Raw genomic sequence first — 26,268 nt, 5'->3', positions numbered from 1 at the left:
TCCATGTGCCGATTACATTCTAAGAGGTCCTAATGGGGCTGGAAAAGCCCTTTATGGTAAAACTAGGCCTGAAGCTGTTGCAGGAGTCTTAAAATCCTAAAATTTTAATTCTTTTGTATTATTTATTTCAAAATTGTGCTTGTGTTCAGGTCAGAGGACAACTTTATGAAGTTGGTTATCTTTTTCTGGGTTCTGGGTCATGCAACTTTACCCACTGAACCATCCTGCAGGCCTTACTGATACCATCAATAGGTTTAAAGCATCACATATTGGAGAGCAACTAAAGTACCAAGAAAAATTGAGGAGGCCATTTTAGCTTTACAAATCTGGAAAACTCAGGCGGCTCTGCATCTCTAAAGTCCTTTACAAACATTAATTAACATACATAACATCCCTAATCCTGCAGAAAAGAAATGAAAACTCATGTCATCAAGAAGAATGTCTGAGGACCATGTCTTTGGTTAGGGTCCTAAGACAAAGTGTGATCAAATGTGCCAATGCTGGGTGGATTTTGATTTTGATCACTTCCTAGATCACGTGAGTAATAGTGCAAACTCTAAAAACATTTGGGAATGGGTATTTTTTATTCTGATTATTAGCCATCTAGTACCTGAATCCAAACCACTTACTTGGTTTGTGAAATATGGGCAGTATGACATTATAGAGGATGTTGCTGTACATCTAAAATCCAAACCAAACCCTGCTCTGAAGACAGATGTGGCCACACAGGAGGAGTGGTCAAGAATATTCACACAGCACCTGGAATCTCTCAGAGAGCTGCCTAGAAGACAAGCACATTAGGGCTTTCATTCTTTCCAGCAGATTTCATGTATTTGTATATAAATCAGTGCTGGTCACACCATATGGCCTCTATTTTCCCCCACTGTGACCTTGAGATATGGCCTGAGGAGACCACAAGTCCCAGCAAGCAGTTTTCAATCTCTATCTGAGTAGCACCACATAAAAGATGAAAGCAATTACAGCGAGTGCCATTTACAGCCAATGCCTCTATGCAGTCCTCCTGGCTTCTGGAAAATTGCTAGCAAGCTCCATAACTGGCTCAGAGTTTGGGCACAGGCTGAACAACATCTTTTTCAAATTATAAGTCCATTTAGATTCAATTCTCAGGGGCAATGCCGTAGAGCTCTGCATGGATTGCACAGCAGGTGCTATTAGATCCTGGTTGTAATCAGTGAGTGATGGTCCAGGAACCTGGGAAGGCTCTAATCATAAGCAAGGACTATCATCAGAATACTTAAACACTTAGGCAGCTCCGCGTCTTCAAAGCCCTTTACAAACATTAATTAATTAATATACACTACACCCCTGTGATGTCGTTAAGTATTATTATCTCTATTTGACATATAAGGAAGCAGACAGGTTAAGTGGCTTGCTTGAGGCCACACAACAAACCCGGAGTGGGTCTGGGAATGTAAATTAGAAGCACCTGATCCACTGCACATAGCGCTGTGTGATGGTGGGGTCAGCATGCTCACTTGTTCAGCTGCCCAGAGCAGGTGAGCCTGTGGTCACAGGCAGGACACTCACTGGCATGCTGTGGGAGGGGGCAAGTCCTCCGGTGCTGGCAGTCCTTGTCCCACTCCACCCCAGCCTTATTTCAACCTGGAAGGATTGTCATGAGGATCGTGACAGATAGCACCTGTGTCAGCAAACAACCTCCACATCCAAGCTATGGTCTGAGTGTGTGTGCCCAGCATTCTCTTACTGAAAACCCAAAGTCCTATGTTGATGGTATTTGGAAATAACTGGGTAAAGCAGAATACTCATAAGCAGATTACTCCAATCACAGATTAATGTACTGGTCAGTAGTCCAGGGAGTGGCTGTTATAAGAATGAGCTTGCTAAGGACACTTGCTATCTTTAGAACGTGCAGAGCTTCCCCAACAAGAAGAAAAGGAAGGCCCAGGCAGGTCCAGCAGCTGGATTACCAGATGTTAGGGCTAAAGAGTGTTGTGAGTGAGGAAGAACATAGAGAAAAAGAGGAAACATGGGCCAGAGAAGTTCATTATCTGACAGTCATCAAAACTAAAGCAAACCACAACGAAACCACCAGAAACCCACACTGAGGAACTGAAGGCATTGCTGAGAGGTGGTGTCGGCCAGAGTGTGAGCTGGCACAAAGACCTGCTCTGGAAACTTAGGTGCTGATGTTTGGGGTGTACTGGGTGACCGGAGGGGACTTGGAAGAGCAAGAGAGGGGAAGGACAGAAGTGGCACATTCGGTGCCTTCTGTGTAGCAGGCACTTGACAATTGCTCTACCAGGTGAATATCACCATAGACTTCTCGTAGACTTGAGAAACAATAGTGACCCATGCTCTTTTTTTTTTTTTTTTTTTTTTTGGTTTTTCGAGACAGGGTTTCTCTGTGTAGCTTTGCGCCTTTCCTGGAACTCACTTGGTAGCCCAGGCTGGCCTCGAACTCACAGAGATCTGCCTGGCTCTGCCTCCCGAGTGCTGGGATTAAAGGCGTGCTCCACCACCGCCCGGCTGACCCATGCTCTTATAGCATTAGAATCAAGTCCAGCTGTCATGGCTCAGGCTCTTGGAGACAGGGAGGGGAGAGTTGGGAGGTGTGAACTTAGGAGCAGCCAAAAGCATGGTGGCAACTGTGGCTGTGGATGACTGGCAACCTGGCATTCAGGGGCTAAAATCACCACTGTTGGTCTGAGGACAGAGCTGGGGGAGGGGCAGGGCTGTGGGAGGGATAGGGGTGTCTGTATCACTAAGTTTCTGTCCCATTTATTCTTAGGACTGTCTAATGCTCTCAGTATAACTCAATGGAACACTCCAGGAGTAGTGATGTGGATGGTGATGTCACAACAACTGGTTTATGTCAATATACTCAGACTGTCCCGACAGGGAAAACATCTAGACTTTTTATTCCAGTGTTTCCCCTGTTGGCTCCTGTGGGACAGGCAGCACAAGACTTGTTACTACTGCCTAATGTGCACTCTGGCCGGGTGTTGAAGGCCACTGGCTGCTCTGGATAGAGAGGTTTATGGAATTAATGAATGTGTGAAGATTCTGAGCAAAGCTTGTGTAAATCCTCCTAAGAAAATGTCAGAGGATACTGGTTTCCATTTCTTTTAATAATATCTTCCTATTTCTCCCTTTTCTGGATATTGTAAGGAAGCTTTAATGCCTTCCTTTCAAAACCAGCCTTTCTCTGATGTCCTTTAGGGAGATGTCAAAACTAAAGAATCTGTATCCATAGAATTTACTGCTCAAAGCTGGGCATAGTGACACATGCTTTTGATTCCAGCAGAGGCAGGCAGATCTCTGAGTTCAAGGCCAGCCTGGTCTACAGAGCAAGTTGCAAGACAGCCAGGGCTACGTAGAGACCTTGAAAAACAACAACGTGGAATTTACTGCTTGGACATGAGATCTGTGATCAGATTGCAGCTTGGCTTAGCTTTTCTAGAGTGTGTCCTAGGAAAGGGAGGGTGAGAATTTCAACTCCATCAACTTTGCAATCTTTGCTGAGGCTTCTGGGAAGTACTGGCCAAGAAAGAGCTCATGAGAATCCTATAGTTGGAGCACTAGGAAGTAGGCTGAGGGTGTTGGCTCCAGAGGTAGTTGCTCCTCTACAGCTTAGCACCACAGCACACCCGCACTGCCTGTTTTGGAAATTTCCCAAAGATCCCACCTCTTCTAGGACAGTAGTGCAAAGCGAGCTTCCTTTTCATCCCTGCAGCTTCTCAAGGTGGCACTCCTGTGACAGCAACCCTGTGACAGGGCCCAAAGTGTCTAATGTGAGTGGTCTATGGCTCCTCTCTTTATACCCACTACTGCCCTGTTTGTCATGCCAAGCACACTGGCCCAGCTGCAGTTTCCTTCACTTGAGAAAAAAGTACACACTTGCCCCAGGGCCTTTATACTGTCCTCTTTGGAACATCCCTCCCTTGGAGAGGGGAGTGGCTTGCTCCTTCACGTCTCTCATAGATCTACTACATCATCTCATTATTAGAGAGGCCTTCCTTCACCACTATTTACTCCAATTCATTGTTCTTTATAGAGCATACCTCAACTAGATATGTTACTTATGCATTTATGGTATCTGCTGTCCCTTCAGGCTATAAGCATCCCAAAGGTGAGGAACTTTGCAAGCCTCAGCCTGGAGCAGTGCTAACACATAGTAAGCAGAAGAACTTGGCAGATAAATGCTTGTATCTAACCTACAAAGAAATGGCATATACTACCCATTATAGATTTTTTTTTGCATTAATTTATGGTAAAAGTTGCTTGTAATAAGAAAAACAGGTAACAGCAAGAATGATAACATATCACTGTTTGTATATCTATCTATCTATCTATCTATCTATCTATCTATCTATCTATCTATCTATCTATCATGAAAGCAGAGGTTTATTTTCTTTTTTTGGCCTGGGAAGGGATAAGGGAGAAGGAGGAAAAAGGAAAGGGAAGGTAGTGTGTGTGTGTGGGATATGAACAAAGCACAATTATATGCATGAAAAGGTCATAATGGAACCATTATTTTATATACCAACTTAAAAAAAGTACTAAAAAAGAAAAGAAAAGAACCTAGTTAATTTTATCTAGGTGATCTATCAAATTAATTCTGAAATGTTACTTATTCTTTTTCCCCAAACCAGCTTAAAGGATCTTCAGAATTTTTTACAGGATAAGACTCTACTCAGTGAAAAACCAGTCAAAGTCTGCATTGGCCTTCTGGCCATGAGATTTTTAGATCATCATGGGTTTTCTTGGTCCTCAGGGTTCCTGCTTCAATTGCTTGCTCTCCTATGACCCCACTGTGCTGTGTGAACAAGCGTCAGGGTGTGGGGGGTTCTTACATGGCATTCACCTCCATGAGAACTGAGATGAATAAAGGGAGTGGTTGTGTCTGGGAGTGGGACTTTCCAAGACAAGAGCTTTAACCGCTTGCTAAGAAGGGATCTGCAGGCAGCAGATGGCTCAGAGGGTAAAGGTGCTTGCTGCCATGCCTGATGCTCTCTAGAACTCACATGGTAAAATGAGAGAACAGACTCCTGCAAGCTGTCCTCTGACTTCCACATCCATGCCCACCCCACACATACACTCATAGAGAACACACACACACACACACACACACACACACACACACACACACACACACACACGTACGTAAAAACAATAACCACAAAAAACAGTGCTCTGCCATATTGGAGTATTTGAACCTAATGTAAATTACTCTTTTTGCAACTGTGGTTCCAGACTCACAATTGGGTCAGGATGCGAATATTTAATGTTTAAACTTAATATTTAATTAGGAAGATTCTGGTTATTTTATAGCAATAAAGACTTTACAGTCAGGAAGAGATTTTTCATGATATCTCGTTGATAGCAAGGGTATAAGACAGTAAAAACATTCTAAAACTGAAGTTAAAATTGTCTTCAATATGGAATTAATGTATTTTACTTCAGTAGTATGCATCACAATCCTGTACCGCATGACCCATATGCTATGTAAATATATATATCCTTCTGTACACACAGTTGGCTTTGCACGTCTCTAACACCCTTGGACAGGCCCGATTCATGAAACAGGCAGCTGGCAGCTTATCTTTGATTGCTGTATAAGGTTGTGCATGTGTTTAATGGTACAAAATGAATAACCACTATGACTTTAGGTAACCCTGAAAGTAAGAGTAAAATATTAATTTAAGAGTGGAGGAAAAACAGTCCTTCTTTGTTAGTGTACCAGCAACAAAGGCTTAGGTGACATTATTAAGGACTTGCTAAGATTCCTTAGAGGTAGGAATGAGTATCAGACAGGGTGTTTCAGGAAACTTTGTCAGTATGAGGGGTGGGCTTCCCTTCCTCTCCCTGGTGGCCATATATTGTTGCTGTAACAGGCAACAGGATGGAGAAGGATATATATACATTTGTCTTGTTTATACAACAGTTATGTAGCCCTAAAACCCAGAATTTGTATACACATGGGCCCATGTTTTAAATGTGGTGTTCAGCATGTTCTGTGAAGAAGTCCCTAATTCCTAAATAGCATCCTAGACTATGGCGACATTTCCCTGAATATGCCTCATTTAAACAGCACCTTAGCAGATCTGTTTGGTATACTTGGGTTTAGTATGTCCAGTTAGTTTAAGGCCTACAATAGGGAGAAAGTTCCCATTTGGGGACAGCATTTACAACTCTGCTGTCTTGGAGGAGTTAGTGACCTCTGACATACTAACAAGGTTCAGTCACATGGACTGTCAATGGAGCAGCTCTACTGACACCATGCAGGCATGGCTTCAAGCTTATTCTGGAGAGCTTTTACATATATCACTATTGTCTCTCCTATGCCCAGGGACAAGTATGTAGCTAGCATATGGACTGAGCACTTGTCCTCTGTAATAGGCCTGAGAACAAATGCCCTGTGAGTCAAGAGACCATAAGTTGTTAGGTACTAGATGGGATAGTCAATGTTTATCTCAAAGTCCCCACAACCTCAGCACAATGTCTGCCCGTCTCCTTTGCTCCATCTATCTCACATGACAGTCAGGCAGGCTGGGCTTCCTCTCCTGTTTGGAGTAGATAAATTACATGCTCAGAGTTAGTGAACTGGTTCATCTTTGCATGCTGTATGGTTTGAATCTGAAGTCTCTCACAGGTTCATGTTTTGAATGCATGTTCCCTAGTTGGTGGTGCTAATCTGGGAAGCTATGGAGCCTTTAGGAGGTTAGGAAGTGAGGACTGGCTAGCAGAGATAAACTACTAAAAGTTGGGTATGGTGATATTTTATTTGTATTAAAATGTTATTTGTATATTAATAAATAAAGTTGCCCGGGGGTCAGAGCTATTAGCAAGCCATAGGAAAGCCAGGAGGTGGTGGCGTACGCTTGTAATCCCAGCACTTGGTAGGCAGAGCTAGGTAAGTCTCTGTGTGTTCAGGGATACAGCCAGCATTGGATATGCACGCCTTTAATCTCAATACCAACCATAGAAGACCTAGAGGTCTGTACGGACAGGAAGTGATGAGGCAGTCATGTGGTTGGGTTTACAACCAATGAGAAGGCAGAACAGAAAGTCTATATAAAGACTTTAACACAGGAAGTCGCTCTCTTTCGGAGAGGTAGGACCACCGCAGGAGGAAGGGTAAGGTTTTAGCTCTTAGCTCTTAGCTCTAATCTCTTGGCTTTTTTCTTTGCATTGGTTCTGTGTTTCTTATTTAATAAGATGGTTGGTTACATCTACAGTTGTGTTTTGATGTGAAAAGCTTCCACCATAAGCCTCTGACTCCATGAACTGAACTGCTCTGCTCTGTTTTCCCAGCCTTGGACTGAAACTCTCTGAAACTGTGGACCCAAATAAATCTTTCCTCCTTCAAATTGTTTCTGTTGGGTATTGCGGTCACAGTGATGAAAAACTAACTAATATGTTTGTCTATTTCCTTATTTTACAAGAATGTTCTTGCAGACTTAAAAAGTTATGAAGACATTCAATGACTCCAAAGTAAAAGTTCAGAATTCTTTAAACATCTAGAGAAGATTTATGATACATTTATTTATATTTTTAGTTGTCGAGGCCACAGTGTCCTTGTATCCCTGGCATTAAATAAGCTAATGGGAATGGTGGAGCTAACTTCTAAGCTCCTTTTCTTTGACAACATGAACTCAGCCAGACACTAGCCATTTATTCATCCTCTGTCTAGCAATCCAATGTAATCACCTCTTCCAGCTGCTCAATGATATTTATAGAGCATTCTAAGATGCAATGCTGTGACTTCTACTGAGCATAAGTAACCTCTAAGTCCCTAAAGAGCAATGAGTGTGAAAGAGGAATTTGAGTAAGGCTAGCAAGAGCTTGGTGGCAGTTATACCCACAACAGCTCTGCCCCTGTCCTAGCAGGGATGGCTGGCTGTCTTTAAGGGAGGGGGTGGAGCTGGAAGAAACATGTCTCATCAACAAACCGCTACATGGTCAGATCTGAGTGGATCAAAGTCTGCTGTTTTGCCTTTTCTATCTGGAACCATAACTCAAGAACGAAATTGCCCTAGGTTTCCCCCTCCTCACCATTAAATTCCCTTCAATCATGGCAGGCAAAACACAGTCAAACTCAAGCAGCCAGATGTTATCACTACAGACCTCTCCTTATAAACCCATGCCGAAACCTGAGTGGTTGATGAGACCAGCTAAGCAGTTGTACCTTTGACCCAATTGCATTAAACTTGCCCTATCAATTTGAGCTTAGTATAAACACTATTTCCCAGAGCCCCTCATGTAGTCAGCAGCAAGAAGAAGCTGACTAAGCCTAAACATTTTTTAACAGCAATCTTGTCTTACAACACCAAGGGGATTTGCTGGGCATCTGGGGCTTTATAAAACCATATGAACATGCTGAAAGAATTAGAATCCTTTAAAAATGAAAAATTGATGGTGACAGTCCTTTCTGGGGACTAGTTGGTATAATGGCAGCCTACAAGTGGGTAGAAGTGTGGTCTGAAACACTTTTTCATTTTTAAAAATATATTTTAATTACTTTCTTCTTTCTATAATGTGTACTCTAAGGTAGCTATTGAAAATGTAATTGGGACATTTAGAGGAATGAAACATATTCACTGTCCTTGTTAAGTTTCTTTGTAATGAAGACTGGAACTCTTCTCTATTTATGTATCTTAGATGAAATTATAATACTTTCCCCCACATTGCACGGGATTGACTCTCTATAGTGTCTAATCTATACATATGCTCTGGGATGGATGAAGGCAGGAAGTGACTGGTTATTTATGTGTTAATATTTATCTTTTTTCTTTTTGGTAATGGGCACCAAATCCAGGGCCTGATGCATGCTAGGTTAGCATTTTACCACTGAGCCCATAGAATTTTTTAAGTAAAAGAAACTTAGAGGTTTCATAAAATTTTTAGAATATATTGATTTATAAATTAATATACTTCAATGGGGAACTGGGGGGATGGCTCAGTACTCCATCAAGTACTTGATGCACAAGTGTAAGGACCTAAGTTTGGATTCTAAGCACCCACAAAAAGTCTAGTGTGGCCTTAAATGCTTATAATCTCAGCATCAGAAGGCAAAGACAGGATCCAAGAGGCCCACAGGCCAGCCAGTCTAGTAAATTGGTGAACTCAGGGTTCAGTAACAGATCCTGTCTCAAAGAACAAGGTGGAGTCAACTATTCAGAATGCAGAGAACAAGTGACTGTGGGGTGCCAAGCCCCCAAAGGGACATCTGTAACACAATCAATCCCTATACCTAAGTCTCAGGGAATACTAGAAGTATTGGAGTGGGGAGGAGGATGGCAAGGATGGAAGCACAGTGTACTCAGGTATAAAATACTTAAATAAAAAATGTAAGGTGGAGAGAGATAGAGGGGGACATCCTATGTTAACTTCTATCCTACACATGCCCACATATAGGCATGAATTACACACATACACACACACACACACCACCACCACTACCACCTCCTCCACCTCCATAAACCTTTAATGTAAGGTTATTTCAAAACGTTAAGTCCAAACTTAGAGTGCTTATTTACTTTTTTGGTGTTTGCGTTATATAAAAAATATTTAGTCACTTATGGCTTAGCTTTGAAACAAGCAGGATACTATCTATCACCTTTTGTCAATGCACTAAATTAGGACACTGCTGAGTGTGACAGTCCTATTTATTTCAAAGTTTACTTTTACAAGAATTATAAACTTAAAAATATCTATTGATTGACGTGTATGAATGCTGTGCCTACATGTATGTATGTGCACTACATGTTTGCGTGTTGCCTATGAAGACCACAAGAGGCAACCAGATTCCCTGAAACTGGAGTTACAGATGCTTGCGAGCTACATGTGGGCGCTGAGAACTGAACCCAGGCCCTCTGCAAGATCGGCAAGTGTTCTCAACTGCTGAGCCATCTCTCCAGTGCTCTATGAAAATTATTATTTTTTATAAATAGATACTTTATTTTATACACACACACACACCTTTTTTTCTTTTTCTTTCTTTTTTTTTTAAAGTTTCTCAATACAGGGTTTCTCTATGTACCTGCTGTGGCTGTCTTAGAAGTGGCTTTGTAGACCAGGCTGGCCTTGAACTCACGGAGATCTGCCTGCCTCTGTCTCCCTAGAGCTGGGATTACAAGTGTGCTCTACCATCGCCCGGCGAAAATTATTTTTAAAATATCAGTTTGGCAAAAAAAAAAAAAAAATCTTTGAGTTATCAATGTGAAATTCTAGAAAATAGGTAGAACATGTAAACATTTTAAGAGACGTATGAGTTGGGGAGGGATCCAAATATTGAAACACAGTACTTTCCATTAATGGGGAAAATGCTATAAATTTAGAAGTAATGATAACTGGAACATGTAAAAAAGATATGTAATTCAAGAAGCAATAGATCCTCTAAATTTTGCCAAGTTAAACAAGTATAAAAGTATGAACTCATAGCCGGGCAGTAGTGGCACAGGCCTTTAATTCCAGCACTCAGGAGGCAGAGCCAGGCGTATCTCTGTGAGTTCAAGGCCAATCTGGTCTACAAAAGTGACTTCCAGGACAGCCAGAACTACACAGTGAGACTCTTATCTCAAAATCACATATACAAAAAAGTAGACCCAGGAAAATAAGAGGAATTCTGTCCAACCTCAGACATACAGGAATAAAGAAGAATCACAGATGAGAGAATGATAGTTCTAACTTAAGTCCACATTGCTCTAAGTCATGAGCAACTTTCCATAGACTAAACATGGAATATTGAGGTCTAAGAAATCACCAGTGTCTTGTTGTCTGACCAGAAGCATTGTAAAGTAAGTGCAGTTGCACATACCTGTTATATCAACACTTGTGAGGCTCGGGCAGTATGTATGTTCAAGGACAACTTGGGCTACCTAGTGAGATCTTTTTTCAAAAAACAAAACAGTTATTCTAATCTCTAAAGAGGGAGGGGATACCTATATCAGGCTGGTCAATGCTGATGCATGATCTTGCTCTGTAGCCTAGGCTGGCCTAGTACCTGAGATCCCCCTGAATGCTTATATTACAGGCATATATAGTGCCTATCTGAAAAAATGTTGTTTCAATTTGTTTCATGTAATCTAACATTGAGAAGACTGCACATACAGACTTTCTGGTAAGAAGATAAAGCTTTTCTACTGAATGGTAATTCAAGCTGGAATATGGAACTTGTATTTCTAAGGTATATTAATAAAGACTTCTTTTTCTTTGGTAGTGTTGGGATGGAACCCAGGGCTTTGCACATGATAGGAGGTAAATGATCTCCTCTGAACAATAACCTCAGCTTAGGTTTTTCCTGTGTGTGTGTGTGTGTGTGTGTGTGTGTGTGTGTGTGTGTGTGTGTAATGTGTGTACATGTATGCATGAGGACATATAAGCACAAGTTTGCACTCACACAAAGGTACACTTACACAATATGAGGCCAGAAGTCAACTTAAGGTGCCATTCCTTAGGTTCCTTCTACTTTGTTTTTTTTGAAACAAGGTCTTTCACTTGGCTTGGACTTCTTCCATTAGGCTAAACTGCCTGGACAGAGCACCCCAGGGATCTGCCCATCTCTGCCTCAGCAGTGTTGGACCTACAATGGTATCTCACCATGCCTGGATTTTTTTGCACAGGTTCCAAGGATTGAATTCAGGTCCTCATATTTACATGGCAAGCACTTGACTAAGTTATCGTCCCAGCCCAAGGATGTTTTAACAAACACTTTTAAATCAAGTCAGTTTCTTTACACTGGGATAAGTGAGAGAAAAATTATATTAACATAAAAAATTAGAATATCTTCTAGGTGGTGTGATAAGGAAGAGCTAATAAAGCTATCCTGCAAGACAGTTTTCTCCGGGGAACAGCTCACTAGCATTGGAGATAACCATCTCTTGTGTCTTTTGTCTACAGCTATATTTTTAGTTTTCATTCTACATTCCACAATTCCAAAAGCTGAAGTCATCTGCAGGTCAAACCAATGCCTGGGGTAAGTACCTAGTACATCTTAAAACAATGCATCTTCACTCTGAAAACATGAAGACTCTTGCTCTGAGGCGGGATGCAATGAGCCACACCTCTTACAAGTTGTTCATCTTTCCCTCGTGCTGCTGGGCGGGCTCTTGCTCAGAGCTCTGCTGTCACCACATAGCTACAGGGCTTTTTGAAATTCTAGACGCTAGACGATGCAGCTCATTTCCATGTTGCTCACCTCTCAGCAGTGATCGAGTGATGGCGCATGGGTGGGGGAGATAGGGGTTTCATAAGGCAGATATCTGCTCTCCTACAAACCACAGGAACCTGTGAAGGCCCCCCAAGCATCATGACTGCTCCAAGGTGTCAATCAGCCACCCTGAGCTTGCTTTTCTCAGCGATGTGTGACCAACAGAATTGCCAGCTTGCCTGAGCCTGATGGCAGGCAGGCTTGTCACTCTGTACGGAGGTTACAGATATATGCATGTTGGCACATGTGTTTAAAAGGCTGCTTTTTACTCATGCTCTGTTTGGAGTAAGCAAGCAAGTGCAGGCAGCTTTCCTGTGGGGCCATTCTTCTATTTGAAGCACCACAATGACCAGAAAGTGAATGCCTTCCCTGTAGAATCAGGCCGGGAACACTAACACCACCCACCAACATACACCAGAGGGTACTGATGAAGGGCATGTCATCACAATTGTATATAAGTATAATCCACAAAGAACTATATGAAAGTACTGAATTATTGCTGTCAAGCATTATGTTAATTCCTAAATTAGTACATGATAAATTAAAACATTTGACAAGGTTACAGATCTAAAACCATATACTCCTCATTGTATTTCTATAGAAACAGTTTTTCCTGCATTAGAGTCCTCCATATAACCATGTTCTGGCTTAACAATGATGTGTGTGGGTTAATTTGCATAGCATTAGCTAACTTGAAGCCATTGTTATACTAGGTTTTCCCAGATAATAAAAGGATCAGTGGCCAAGTCATGATGTATGAATGACAAGGTAGATAGGACAACAAAAGACAGAGGAGAACTGGGAGGCGAAGGGGGTGAGCTGCAGGGACAAAAATTGAGTGGAAAATAAGGGAAAGTGGCAAGAAGTAAGAGAAAAGAGAAAGGTGATAGAAGGCCGTTTGTGAGCAACTCATGAGGGTGTGTGTAGGCAAGCAGAAAAACAAGCAGCGTTTTGTATCGTTTCTGCAGCAGTGGTAATTCTTAGACACTGAGTCTCCCTGAATTTTCCAATTCCAAGTCAGACATTCTCTGCCACAATATCTACCCTACAGGTAAAGTGTAAAAGGAGGCATTCATAATGGCTGCTGAGAACACACTGACCTTGCTTTGATACAACTTGATGTTGTATCTAATAGCTTTGACCTGAGTTACTCCATTTTAAAGGTATGTGCCAAGAACGAATGCTGCATCTGATTGACCCAAGTAAACAATCACCATCTATCAGCACAACAGGAGGCACACACCAATAATTTCTTTGTGCCAACAATGACACCTATGAATATATCAAATCATATTAAAAACATGAATGTATCAATCGCACCAGATGTAACACTCTCTCTCACCTAGGAGTATAAAACAAACATCAAGACTGAGATGTGGCAAGCGCACTGACCTGCCACCTGGTCACTTATCATGAGCCTTCATCAGCAAAATTGCCACATTGAAGGACCTGTGTCTTTGTCTTTAGGCTCTAGCTTGTGAACAGTTTCTCTTGCCTATGATACTCAGCTTACTTCAAACTGACACTTGACACTGCTTGCCACCCAGGCCTGTATCTGACAACTGTGTCTTGAATACCTCTGTGTCTATAGTTTGTAAAACTTAGTTTCTGGCCCTCTACAATCCTAGGGAGTTTACTTTTGACTTCAAGTTAGCCCCTCTGAACTGTGCAGCTTTTTTAACCCTTCCTTAGCCATTCTGTCACACACACACACACACACACACACACACACACACACAGAGAGAGAGAGAGAGAGAGAGAGAGACAGACAGACAGACAGACAGACAGACAGACAGACACACTGCGTGAATATAATGTATGATCTGAAAATACTAGTAATTAAGACAGGAATGAAAAAAACCCTACTGATTGCCAACGGCCATTGCTATCAAACCAAATCAGGAGTACTTGGTGATGTAGAGCCAGTGAATTTGATAGTTTGTAAGTTTACTGTAGCTATAATAAAGTCTAAAATTATATAAAATACTACAATTTCTGACACAGTACACTCATGATAGCTGGTCTCCTTAGCAAACGAAATCTGATGTTGGGAGATCAGAGAGGGCACCTGGGACTAAAGAAAGGAATGCATTCATTGGCAGCAGGTGAGGTAGCACATTCCCGGAAGGCAGGCTCCCCTCTACTAAAATGGCACCTCCAGAGCACCTGAACACTGGGGCACACATCTTGCGCCTGCTTTTTTTTTTTTTTTTTTTTTTTTTTTTTTTAACAAGTTATATGGCCTGTCTCATGCTGCCCTCTTAGGATCCTTTTTAAGGAAATTTCCCAATGATGCTTTCTGTGCTATGTTGCTTGGAAGTTGGAGTTACAGAGGATTTCTTCTATCCATTCTGTATGCATAAGGAAGACAATATTGCCTGCTCCACTTACCCAGTAACCCCATTTCAGCAGGGATCCTTAAGTACCACCCAATTCCTCAGTCCATGTTTTTACATGCAGCACAGAACAAGCCATTCATCAACCAACTGCAGCTGGCAGAAGATCAAGCAGACCTACCACTGGCTTGAACTTTGGTGAAAACAAATGAAATTCAGGATTCGGTGAGGGGGAAGAACGACTTTCCAGTTCCATTAACACTGACTTTAGTTTCCTTTTCTCGGGCCATCCAGTCTGCTAACCCTTGGCATAATGAAGCCTCTACAGACCCACACTTGCTGGATCCCTAAAATGATGATGCCAAGTGGTCTCATCAGATCCATTCTCCCTTTCCTATTATTTCACTGTCATGATGATTCTCTCTCTATATAAACTCTCTTCATTTATCTTATCACAGTGATTAACCAAATTTTAAAGCATACCTAAATTTTTAGCTTTATAAAAATACATAGAGGGAATAGAGGGCTGGCAAGATGATTCAGTGAAGGCAAAGGTGCTTGCTTGCCATGTAAGCCTGGCAACCTGGTTTGACCCCCAGAACCCTCTTAAAGGTGGTGGGAGAGAGCTGACTCTACAAAGCTGTTGCTCACCTCTACACCTCCACACAACAGTCCTGTGCATTCCCTTCCCCTTGTTCTGCACAATTCCCAGTATAATTAACACCTTGCATTGTAGTGTGTCTGCTACAACTGCTGGACCAATACTGGTGCATTCTTTTAACTAAGTCCATGGCTCACACAGGTTCCCCTTGTACTGCACAGTTCTGTGAGTTTCGATCACATATGATGTCATGACTTACACAGAACAGTGCCACTGCCCCAGACGGCCCTGTGCTCTGCTTGTTCGTCTTGCCTTCCCTCCCCAGGATCTGGGCAATCATTAGGTTTTTATTCTCTCTAGTTTTGCCTTCCATACAGTTGACATCATACAGTATACAGCCTTCTTAGTAATATGCATTTAATGTTCTCCCATGGTTTCTTCTTTTAATGGTTGACAACTCAATCAATTAGTGCAATACATCACATTAGCAGTCTAAAGAATTATGTGGATAAATAATGTACATAAAGCTTTTGACAAAACTCATTTGTAATTTTAAAATATTCTCAGCAAACTTGAAAAACATCAACATAACAGCTTCAGCTAACATTATACTTAATAATTAGAAACTAGATTCTTTTTATTTGTTTGAGATAGGGGTTACCATGTAGCCCAGGCTGGCTTCAAACCTGTGATCCCTCTGTCTCTGCCTCCAAAGTGCTAGGATTACAGGTTGTAAGGCCATGTCCTTGCCCTGATCTTATTTGCTTATCAATGAATAGCATTCCTTTGTAGGAACACAGTTTGTCCACTTACTCATAGAAGAAGACCCTCATGGCTTCAGTACTTGTCAATTTTAAATAAAGTTGCTATAAAGGTCACGTGTATGTTTTTACATGGAGATTAGTTTTAATGTAATTGGACATCAACCTATGAGGCCAATTGTGTTTTGAATGATAAAACATTTAGCTTTTCAACAAAGTGGCTGCACCATCTGCCTTTGTCGATTGCAGTAAACAGAGTACTTACTGCCCCACATCTTCCCTAGAATTTGGTAGTGTTAAGTGTTCTGGATTTTAAAATTCACTGACTTTCTACTTCTCACCCCTTTCTTTCAGGAACAGTGTTTTTTGTGATGTAAAAAATCACTAGCAAAACCCAGGTACCTAGATTTTGCTCCTATGATATCTTCTAGAAGCTTCATATTTGCACATTTTATATTAAGACCTATGATACACCTTCAGTTTTATAAACAACATAAGGACTGTGTCTGCATTCATTATTTGCATGTGAATGTCCAAATGGTCTAGTACAAATCATTCAAATGACTGCCTATTCTTTTCCTTTTCAGTGACCTTTTCTCCTTTGTCAAAGTTCAGCTGGGTGGGTTTGTATGAATCTAGGTTTCTATTTATTCTTTATTCATCTGTGCTTTACCAGTACCAACTTGTCCTGATCATTTTGGTTTTATGATAAGTCTTGAAGTCAAGTAGTGTCAGTTTCTGACTTTGCTCTTCAGTATTGTGTTAATTGTTTTGAGACTTATGCCTTTCTATTTAAATTGTTATCAGTTATTAATATCCACAAGTTATTTTGAGGATTTTGATCAGGACTTAATTAAATCTATAGCTCAAATTTGGAAAAGTCTCATCAATATGTTATTAATACTGAGTTTTTCTATCATTATTATGGAATGTCTCTCCTTTTATTTATTTAGATCATCCTTAACTCCATTAGAGTACTGTATATTACCTTATATATACCTTATACATACTTTGTCAACTTTGATATAAGCATTTCTTCATTTATAGTGTTAATGTAAATGATGTTTTACATTTTAATTTGCATGTGTTCATTGCTGGAATACAGGAAAATAAGTGATGTGTACATATCAACCCTGTACCCTGTAACCTTGCTAAAATTCCCTATGATAATTCCATGAATTTTTGTTTAATTCTTTAAGATTTCCTATACAGGGGCTGGAGAGATGATTCAAAAGTTAAGAGTACTGGCTGTTCTTCCAGAGGACCCAAGTTCAATTCCTAGCACCTACATGGCATCTCACAACTGCCTGTAATTGTGACATCCTCACACAGACATATATACAGGCAAAATACCAATGTAAATAAAATTTAAAAAATCATATAAAAAAGATTTCCTATACAGACCTTCATGCCATCTGTGAACAAAGACTCTGTTATTTCTTCCATCTCTGTATGTTGTTTATTTCTTCCCCCTCTCTGCCCAGACAAGGTTTCTCTGTTTAATAGCCTTGGTTGTCCTGGAACTTGCTCTGTAGACCAGGCTGGCCTTGAACTCACAAAGATCTGCCTACCTCTGCCTCCTGAGTGCTGGGATTAAAAGAGTGCCCCACCATGCCAGGCTATTGTTTATTCCTTTTTGTTAGGCTACAATATTACCAATGACTTCTACTGCAATGTTGAATACTAGTGGTGAGAAGGGACATCCTTGCCCTATTCCTGATCTTTTTAAATTTAAGTTTAATGTTTTTACACTCTCTCTCTCTCTCTCTCTCTCTCTCTCTCTCTCTCTCTCTCTCTCTCTCTCTCTCTCTGTGTGTGTGTGTGTGTGTGTGTACGTACATGCACATGCTTGGGGAGGTCAGAGAACAACTTGTGGAAGTCTGTTCTCTCCCTCTACCAAGTGAGTTCTGGGGATTGAACTCAGGCTGTCGGGTTGGTGGTGGCAAGTTGTTAGCTGTATTTTTGTAGATACTTTTCATGATGTTAAGGGAGGCATCTTACATTTCTAACTTTATGAGACTTAAAAAAATTATGATTAGATAGCTGATTTAGTCAAATCCTTTGCATATTCTCTTTGCATATGATTTTTCTTCTTTAACCTACTGATGTGATGTTTTATACTGATTTTTCCAATGAGGGCCTTTATACCTGGAAACTCTGCTATGTTATGGCATATAATTCTTTTCCTATATGTAGTTGTATTTGATTTGCTAAATTCAGTTTGAAAAGTTTGCATCTATGTTTATGATAGGTATGGGCTAAAATTTTCCTTTCGTTCTTTGGTGTGGTACTAGATTACAACAACTTAGGATGTTTCTCACTATTTCTATTTTCTGAGAGACATTGTAGAGAATGTCTCTCTACAATTTCTGTTTCAAAAACCTGGTAGAATTCAGCAGTAAAGTCATTTAGTCTGTTGCTTTCTTTGTTGTAAGGTTATCCATTCTCAATTCAATGTCTTTTCTGGATACAGGCTTATTCAAATGATCTATTCCATATGTGACTTTTGACAGGGTATGTCTATTGCTTTTGTAGTATTTCATAAATTTTGGTCCCTGGTGCTAGGGAAATCTTCAGGAACCCACAACAATGACCCCAGCTAAGACTCCTAGCAATAGAGGAGAGGGTGCCTGAACTAGCCTTCTCCTGTAATCAGATTGGTGACTACCCTAATTGCCATTGTTAATATCCATTAACTGATGGAAGCAGATGCAGAGACCCACAGCCAAGTACTGGGCAGAGCTCCTGGAGTTCAACTGAAGAGAGAGAGGAGGGATTATAGGAGCTACGGGGGACAAGACCATGATGGGGAAAACCACAGAGACAGCTGACCCTACCTAGTAGGAGCTCACAGACTCTGGACTGACAGCCAGGGAACCTGCATGGGACCAAACTAGGCCCTCTGAATGTGGGTGACAGTTGTGTGGCTTGATCTGTCTGTGGGGCCCCTGGCAGTGGGACCAGGACTTATCCTGGATACATGAACTGGCTTTTTGGACCCATTCCGGATGATGGGATACCTTGCTCATCCTTGATGCAGTGGGGGAGGGGCTTGGTCCTGCGTCAACTTGGTATGCCAGCCTGTGTTGACTCCTCGAGGGAGGCCTTACTCCCTATGAGTGGACGGAGGGTGGGGGAAGTGGGGAGGGAGGAAAAGGGAAGGGAGGGGTATCTGTGGTTGGTATGTAAAATGAAAAAATTTTAAATAAAAATATTTTGGTTAGTCTCCTTTAAAATATTGTAGAAACTGATTATGTCTCTTGATATTCCCTTGATCATGTTATTTAATGAACTTTTAAAATTATCCATGTATATTTATTGATTTGTAGTTTTATTCCACTGTTGTTTGATAGCATAGGTCAACTGATGTCTAGTCTTTAAATTTCTTAGGTTCATTTTATGACCCTAGTGAAAATTTCATGTGAGCTTGAGAATCATGTAATTTTAGCTTTGTCGATAAAACTATTCTATAAATGTCAAGTAGACCCCCTTTGAACGATTGCTGATGTACTATATCCTTACCCGTTTATGCCTTATGGATGGATGTGTCCATTGCTTGTAAGATGGGTACTGACGTGGACAACCATCATAGAGGATTTATCTACTCCCCTGTGGCTCTATGCGTTTTCCCTTGTGTACTTTGTGGAGTAACTGTGTGTTTCCTTTGAAAATTTACTTCTTTATCACTATGTAATTTCCCTATTTTTATTGAACACTTCTTTTGTTAGTTAGTGGCCCTGTCTAAAATGAACCATTCCAGTTTTCTTTTGATGAGTGTAAACATTTATGTATACAGTGTTCTCCACCCCTTTACTCTTCGTTTTTCTTTTAGTTTAATTTAAAGTGGGTTTTTTCCAGACAAGCTTGAAGAAAGTATTTGCAATTGAGACTTGCTGGGAAAGGGAAAATCAGTTTTCACCAGTGGAGTGTCGCTTGGTATATCAACCACACTCCAGGATAGGCCCTGTGCCCAGAGGCAGTTGGCCAACACAAAGTGAATTATGTGGTTATGTGGTTCTTCTGTGTGCCTTTTGTTTTGTTCTTCTTCCTTTTTTTTTTTTTTGGTCTGGGGAAGGTGAAAGAATATAATCAAAATACACTGTATAAAAAAAAAAAAGATCAGTCAGGTGTAGTAGCACATGCTTCTAACTTTAACACTTGGGAGGCAGAGGCAGGCCCACCTGGCTTACACAGAGAAACCTTGTCTCAATAAAACAAAACAACAACAAATTTAAAAAAGGAAAAAGTTTTAAAAACAAAAATAAAGTGGGTTTTTTAAACAAATAACATGTACATGAAAATATATCAGCTGCTTTCCCCCTTCCTTATTTCTTCCCTCTCCTTTGCTTGGTCTGGTATTCCCACTATGCGAGTGTTACACCTCTTGAAAATATTCTAGTCTCTCTGATTATTTCTGTTCTGTTCCTTCTGCTTGCTTTGAAATACCAGGCATTTCTACACACAGGCCTTTAGTCTCTCTCTGTTTCTGGCAGTGTCTGGTGTCCTCATGGCCCACCTAGGGCACTTTTCACTTTTGCTGCCATGGTTTTTAATTTGGACATCTCTTTTTGATGCTAGCTCTCTGAGTTCCCAAATTTCTGCCTATATTACCCACCTGTTCTTGCACACTGTTCTCCTGCCTCCCTCCTTTTTTTTTTTTTTTTTTTTTTTTTTTTTTACCCACAGGGCATTTAGTGTATAATCACAGCAACATTTTAAGGTCCAGATTTGATGATTCATTTCTAGGTGAATCTGTTTCTGATGCTCACTTTGGCTCTTCATACTGTGTTTACTGCCTTTGAACGCGTCCAATAGTTAGAAGGCAGAATGGTGTATTTGGATGAAGACACTGGCTATACAGGTGGGTTAGTGTGAGGGCCAGGAGTCAGGCTGTGTTGACTGCTGGACGCAGCAGTGACAGAGGTTACGCTGTCTTAGTGTCTTTGCTTTTGTCCTCATCCCCCTTTTCTTGGATTTCTCTTTCCTCAACAGAGTCTGGAATAAGGCTGAAGTTGATGTCTGCCTTCCTTCAGGTCATTTAAGCTGTGGTAGATCTCTCCTGCAGGGAAAGCTATTGTTAAGGTGGTGTGGCTGTTTTTAAAAAAGGGTTACTTTCCTTCTCTTCCTGCCAAAAGCATGAGAAGATTTTTTTCCCACTGATCTTTACTTTGAGAAATTGGTAGGGAAGTAAAACTGGTGAAAGTGTAGGCCCAACCTTGGGAGAGCTTGAACTGTTAGTCTGCATGGTCCACAGCCTTTGTCTCTGGCCTTCAGGGGCTCCTGCTGACTTCACTAGCTTCTGCCTTGGGTAAGCTCTACTCTCTATGTTCATACATTTCTCCAGCTGGGGGGCAGTGGTTTGTTCGGCAACCTTGATTTTCTAATGTTTCCAGAAAGGGTTGCTGACTTTCAGTTACTTCACTTTCTTCCTTTGCTGAGGATATAGTGATGGCTTCCTGTCCTCATGATGTTGGACTGAAACCTGAAGTGTGCTCAGAGGACTTTTAGCAACATTTTGTCCTTAACTTAATGCAACTTGGACAAGCACACATATATACAAATTATGATATAGGAATAATACAGGAAGGCTGATTTTGTTATGAATCAAAAGTAACATACAAGACAGGGACAGGAGCAGAAAGCAGGCAGGGTTTATACAGCATTTTAACTTCAGTTTCAGTTGTAGGTGAAGAACTAAAATGAATTTTCTAATTATTTTTTCTATATGATGCTTTTATAATTCCTATCAGGAGGGGTTTCCCTGTGTCAAAGTACATTTTCAGGTATTTCTCTTGATCATGTGGAATCCATCATTAATAAACCTAAACATGGGCTAGCTGGATGGCTCAGCAGGAAAAAGTGCTTGCTGCCAGTGCAGATGACTTGAATTGAATTGTTAGAGCCCACACAGTGGAAGAAGGGAACTGACTCCCACAAGTTGTCCTCCAACCTAGCGACACATACACACACACACACACACACACACACACACACACACACACACACACACCACAAACAGGCCCTAAGTCTTCTCAGTTACACATGCAGTGGAATACAGCACAGCTGCTAACACTCTGAAGGCAGGAATTACTTTTTAAAGGAAAGTTCGAACTATAACATATTCTGATACCTGGGTATGACATCAGTGAAAAACACAGATTGAAGGAGTGCCATTTGCTAAAATGACCCTCACTGAAAAGCGCTTCTCAGATTAATGTGACCTGATACACACATCCACATGCACATATCCACACAGATTATTCTCTTTCTAAGGCACAGATTTGCTGTGGCTCTTTTTTGGAAGCTTAAGATGGTGTTTCCCAAATACTTCCCTGGGAGCACTGTACCTCAGAGAAGTAGCAGCTTGTGTGAAGCTCCACTTTAGCTCTGACTCTAAACTGGTGTACAGAGGCCTCTGACACCCTGTTTTACTGTGATACATGGATTGTTCCAGGCTGTGGGGGTGGTGGGAAAGAGTTTTAAAATATAAATAGAGATCAGGACAATGACTATATTTATTTAGAGGTGACAACATCATTAAATAATTTAGGTCAGCTGATGCAAGAGAAGCCGAACCTTTAGAACAACTGGCATGGGACTCTCTCATAATTACCAGGCAAGGTGAGTGTGCCCTGGCTAATGCCACTCTTCAAATCTGATCTCTGTTCCCATACTGGCTGGTACTGACCTTGGGCTCAGATCTATGAAAGGATCCCAGTGAGGATTACACTCTAAATGGATGGGGAGAAATGCAGATCATCTGTGCTGCAGGCTCCACTCATGGTGGACATCCCCAAAGGGAATTCAGTCACTGTGAGTTGCTACAGTTCAATCTTCACCGTATTTTGATAACACACAGAGAGTGTTTTATTGCAGTCAAATAATATCTTGAGCTCTCCCAACAGCAAACTGCAGGAACTTCAAAGGAATTCCAGTCCAACTAGAACCGTCATTACAAAACAAATTCTAGCTTTATTGTCAGCCAGACCACAAAGGGGTACAGACTGTGCCAAAGTAAACGCTCTTGAAATCTCCTCTGTATATTACCTTTGAACAATTAATTGGTCTCCTGGAGACAAGAGAGGGGAAAAAAAGAAAGAAAACAAAATAAAAGATTGACAATAGAATATATTGTTCTTAGATGACATAGCATGGACAACCCATAGACACATTGCACAAAATCCTGCTACCCTGATCATTAATTTCAGCTAGTCTATAATTTCACACTTTAGGCTCAGTGCTGTATGGTGAAATGATGCCTACTTTGTAGATTATGTTTTAGTCACAAAGAGGAGATTCTGCTGCCTAGGAGAATATATTATATTTAACATTGGGGCCCACTGTCATCAGGCCTCAGAGGCAACTTCCACTGATGAGACATTTCTTGGAAGCTATCACCCATCTTTGTACCTTTCATCAATCTGTCTCCTTCTGGTGTCTTCCAAAGACATGATTCTGACAGTAAAGTTAATGGGCAGAATGGGTGGGAAAGTGTCAGTGAATATTGCTTGAAGTGTACCAGGAGCTAGATGTCCTAAAGTCCTAACCACAACTATCAGCACCCTGTGCCTGGATTGCTACTTCCCCTCTTGGTCATCCCACTTTTTTAGTACCATAGGACGTAAGCCTTGGGTTGGAGGTCATTTTTGACCCTACCCTGTGCCTTGGTTTCACAAACTGTACTTGATGCCTGACTTCTGGGCTCCCTCTCTTGGAAGGTGGCCTACCTCAAGCAATGTCACGCTGATCACGTCCTTGTTACTCTTGTGTTAAATAAAGGGGCTCTAGTGGCAAGGCTTCAATGATGGCACACATTCATACGTCAGAGCCACACAATGGCTTCTCTAAGAACTCTGTCTTTCTTAGGATATCAGGCGAATTCTAGACAGCCTGAACATATGTGTGCTTACACCGGTGCCTGGTGCCAGGAGGAGAGCTGGAGAGTCTGTTGTTGCTCCTGACACTGGTAGAGTGACCCTCTGGACAGGATTCATACTATGACCCTAGATGACGTTCCCAAAAGAAAAGTCACATGTGGAATTCACAGATAATTTGATTCTTGGTCTGTCCTGACATTCAACACATCCTGATGTGTCCTTAGAATGAGAAGAAGCAACACACATATTCATATACATACACACTTATACACACATGTACACAGTTCTCACACATACATATGTTATGGATATAAGTGGTCCATGCAGGAGGGGAATGTGTCTGAGCATCTGCGTTTTGACAGCTTCCTGCCACCCAGACATGCCGGCACCTGTCAGACTGTGGCAAAAGCTTCTGCCTGACTGGATTATGTGACATCACACTGTAAATCCTGTCACATGGCTGGGTAACTTGCTTATTTCTCATTCTTCTGTGCTTTTGTACACATATCCAAAAGTAGCACAGGAAGAAAGCAGCCTTTAGGGTTTAGAACTGAAGTTGTTAGAAATGATGGAAGATTTTGTGTTCAGGATAAAGCTGGAAAACAGAGTGCATGCCAGGTGAAGAGGCCCAGGTGGCAGCAGGGGCACGCACAGGAGAGGCCTGTCATTGCCAGAGAGGCAGTCAGCAGACAGTGGGTGGCACCAGGTCCCACAGCAAACCAGGCTATAGAGGGAACATCAAATTCCACCAGACTTTCTGACCTGAACGATCATAATAAAGGGTAAATACAGAAAATTCTGTAAGTTTCTGAAAACAAACATACCAACCAACCAACCAACCAACCAACCAACCAACAGACTGACCAGTCAGTTAGCTTGTCTGTGTGTGAACATTACGGACTGTCTGTCTTCAAGCCAGGGTCCTTTCACTTACAAGTGTCTCAGCTTTTGTATTTTTTGTCTACATTTAATATTCTTTCTTTCAAATATTTTGTTTGCTAAAAATTTACATCTTGCCGGGCGGTGGTGGCGCACGCCTTTAATCCCAGCACTCGGGAGGCAGAGCCAGGCGGATCTCTGTGAGTTCGAGGCCAGCCTGGGCTACCAAGTGAGTTCCAGGAAAGGCGCAAAGCTACACAGAGAAACCCTGTCTCGAAAAACCAAAAAAAAAAATAAAATAAAATAAAAATTTACATCTTAACTTCCCAAGCAGATGCAACTGTAATTTGATGAGGTTCATTAATTTTAGTTTATAATTTATTCCTTTTCTTAATCACTACTTTATAAAGGTGTTTAAAAATTGTATGTGTGTGTGTGTGTGTGTGTGTGTGTGTGTGTGTGTGTGTGGTGTGTGTAGTGTGTGGTGGTCAGGTGTGTTTGTGTGTTCAAGTAGAGGAAAACTTGCTGGAGTCAGTTTTTTCCTTCCACTATGTGGGTTCCAAGGACTGAACTCAGGTCACCAGGCCTGGTTCCAGGGGCCTTTACTCGCTAAGCCATCTCCATGGCCCAAGTCTACAGTTTTATTCTAAGACAACCACGAAGCAAAGAGGACAAGAGCCTGCCCAACAGCCCTTCTCACACTCTGCACCATGCCACACCGTTAGCAGAACGATGGCAGTCCTGAGAGCCAATCAGGTGCCCCCTTGCGCCGTCCCCGTCCCCCACCCCACTTAGCTGTCCTCTCACTGCTGGCTCCACTGGTCAAGCGCAGACACAGCAGAGGTTCTGCTGGGTGCCCTTGGGCTGCTTTAGTCACTCTGTCAGCTGTCAATCTTCTCTGACCTAGGCCAGGCAACGACAACTCGGCCAGGAAATGTGCGCTCAGTGTTGAAATATGGAGAGTGTGTGAAATTTGCAGGCACTTAAATTCAATTAAAGGTAGCTCCCCTATTGTCCAAGTTGGTCCTGGAGCTCCCCAACATGGGGCTCTGCATGGATCTCAAAAAGGAGGGAACACCCACATACACATGTGGCCCTGCTGGAGTGAGAGTGCCTGGAACTGCCTGTATCAGTTTCCCGTGGCTTCTGAACTGGCTCGTAGAGCACACATCTACCACACTGGGGTCTTTAGTTTTAAAGGTTTAAGGGTCTCTGCCTTAAGCCCAATCACAACTTAACTTAGTAACTCTGTTGATGTCCAAAGCCCAGGTATCCCTCATAAATTCAGCGATTAGAATGTGGTTGGTTATTTTCATTGCTTTTGAGGAAGGAGGGTTGTGATCATATTGAAATGACATGATTTTTAGAATAAAACCTTAAGATAGGAGAGATATTTTGTCTCTCTTGTCTTATCTCTAAACTTACCTTTTGGTTCCTTTGTGTATAGTCAGCTTTGAACCTATACATTATGAGGTGAGGTTAGTAAGCTCTTGGCTTTTTACATGTAACTAATCAAATTATATCCTAAATACTCTAGATTATCAATGAAACTGTTCTACATTGAAGTGCAGTAATTTTGGTCCTAAAATAGTGGGTTTTGACAGTCAGTAGATAAAACTGA

The 26,268-nt window shown here is 41.5% G+C and overlaps 1 protein-coding gene and 1 long non-coding RNA gene across 2 annotated transcripts in view; one reads left to right on the top strand and one right to left on the bottom strand.

Annotated features, from left to right (window-relative positions):
- Positions 1–26,268, bottom strand: part of Gmds (GDP-mannose 4,6-dehydratase) — a 584,865-nt gene that overhangs the window by 32,414 nt on the left and 526,183 nt on the right. The window lies entirely within an intron of this gene.
- Positions 15,415–17,300, top strand: LOC131911245 (uncharacterized). Its single transcript, XR_009379307.1, has 2 exons — positions 15,415–16,510; positions 17,091–17,300. It is a non-coding gene; the product is annotated as an uncharacterized LOC131911245 (long non-coding RNA).

The sequence above is a fragment of the Peromyscus eremicus genome, chromosome 5, assembly GCF_949786415.1.
Source record: "Peromyscus eremicus chromosome 5, PerEre_H2_v1, whole genome shotgun sequence".
NCBI classification, from domain to species: Eukaryota; Metazoa; Chordata; class Mammalia; order Rodentia; family Cricetidae; genus Peromyscus; species Peromyscus eremicus.
This window is presented reverse-complemented; position numbering and strand designations above follow the sequence as displayed.